Below are 2,131 nucleotides of genomic sequence, written 5' to 3' on the forward strand. Positions count from 1 at the left end.
ATAGAACCCTTACAGGGCCAAGGGCCTCTCCTCCCATTGATGACCAACTTGGCCATCCTCTACTATACACATACTGCTGGAGCCATGAGTCCCCCCACGTGTACTCTTTGGTTGGAGTTTTAGTCCCTGGGAACTCTGAGGGTACTAGTTAGTTCATATTGTTATCGTGCCTAAGGGGCTGCAGACCCTTCAGCTCCTTGGGTCCTTTCTCTAGCTCTTTCATTGGGGAGCCTGTACTCAGTCCAATGGATGGCTGTGAGCCTCTACTTCTGTATTAGTCGGGTACTGTCAGAGCCTCTCCTGAGACAGCTATATCAGGCTCCTGTCAGCCAGCACTTGCTGATATCCACAATAGTGTCTGGATTTGATGATTGAATATGGGAAGGATTCCCAGGTGGAGCAGTCTCTGGATTGTGCTTCCTTCAGTCTCTGCTTCATAGTTTGTCTCTGAAAATCCTTCCATGAGTGTTTTGTTCCCCCTTTTAAGAAAGAATGAAGTATCCACACTTTGGTCTTCCTTTTTGAGTTTCTTGTGGTTTGTGGATTGTACTTTGTGTATTCCAAGCTTCTGAGCTAATATCCACTTATCAGAGAATGCATACCATGTGTGTTCTTTTGTGATTAGGTTACCTCATTCAGGATGATATTCTCCAGGTCCATCCATTTCCCCAAGAATTTCATAAGTTCATTGTCTTTAATAGCTCAGTAGTACTCCATTGTATAAATGTACCACATTTTCTGTATCCATTCCTCTGTTGAGGAACATCTGGGTTGTTTCCAGTTTCTGGCTATTATAAATAAGGCTGCTATGAACATGGTGGAGCATGTGTCCTTATTACATGTTGGAGCATCTTCTGGGTATATGCCCAGGAGTGGTATAGCTGGGACCTCTGATAGTACTATGTCCAATTTCTGGAGGAACTGCCAAACTGATTTCCAGAGTGGTTGTACTAGCTTGCAATTCCACCAGCAATGAAGGAATGTTCCTCTTTCTCCACAACCTCGCCAGCGTCTGCTGTCACCTGAGTTTTTTTCAGATTATATTTCTTGGGATTGTTTGTAGAATTTGTGTGTTGGTACAAAGTACCTAGAACAGTGTTGCCACAGAATAATGTTATGGGGTTTGGGCTTGCTGAGATCTGACTCTTTTAATTTATAAATAAATGTGGAACTAATTATCACCATTGTAATAGGAGGTTCTCAATTCAAATCCATGGATTGTTTCCACTAGGATCATTCTCAGACCTTTTAAGTAGAATTTTAGACAGGGTAGACCACGACTAATAATGACGGTTTGTTACCTGAAAATCACATCGCCCCTCCTCTTTATAGTATTTGGGGGCAGGGAGCTATCCGAGAAAATAATGTATAATCTAGTAGCATTTGTGTTTCCCTGGCAACAGTGCTGTAGTGATTAACTTGGCTCTCGTCAAGTCCCTGCATTTGTCAATTTTGGCCACTGTAGTAAAATAATAGAATCATGATAGCTTGCTCAAGTTGACAGATATTTGATTTTATTGCTTTCATTTTTGTTTACCTGCAATGAATTATTCAGGGAACTTTACACTTCTGTTAATTTTTAAAGGTTTTTTTTTCCCATAGATAATTTATGAGATTCTCTTTTCTCACAGAAACTATTTTTCTTTGGCATGAAGCTGAGTATCTAGATGACAACATTTAGGCTACATGCAAATGTCCTTCTCTCTTCCTGTCCTGTCTGGCCAGGGCTTTTATCTGTTGTAATGAAGTCCCTATTTCTTTGCTCATGAGAGCTGTTTCTACCCAGGGTCACGGAGCTGTTTTTCCCTTGTTATTTTATTTTTCATATTTAAAATCTTTAATCCATTCAGCAATTTCTTTGTTATGGCTTCTGTTTGTTTATCTCCAAGGAGTGAAGTGATCTCCTACTCAGTCTGCTAAACAACTGGGCTTTGTGCCACGACATTGTGAGGCCTTCCTCCGTCATGTATTAGAGCCCATCAATTCCCTTCCTGGATCAAGTTTAGAAACCTAATTCTTATTCTCTCTAGTTGTTTTGGGATCCAATTATCCATGGTGATATTGGTATATCTTACCTATACCAAGCTGGGTTAATTATCATCATCACCATCATCATCATCATCACCATCAT

Source organism: Mastomys coucha, unplaced genomic scaffold (genome assembly GCF_008632895.1).
Source record: "Mastomys coucha isolate ucsf_1 unplaced genomic scaffold, UCSF_Mcou_1 pScaffold15, whole genome shotgun sequence".
Taxonomy (NCBI): domain Eukaryota; kingdom Metazoa; phylum Chordata; class Mammalia; order Rodentia; family Muridae; genus Mastomys; species Mastomys coucha.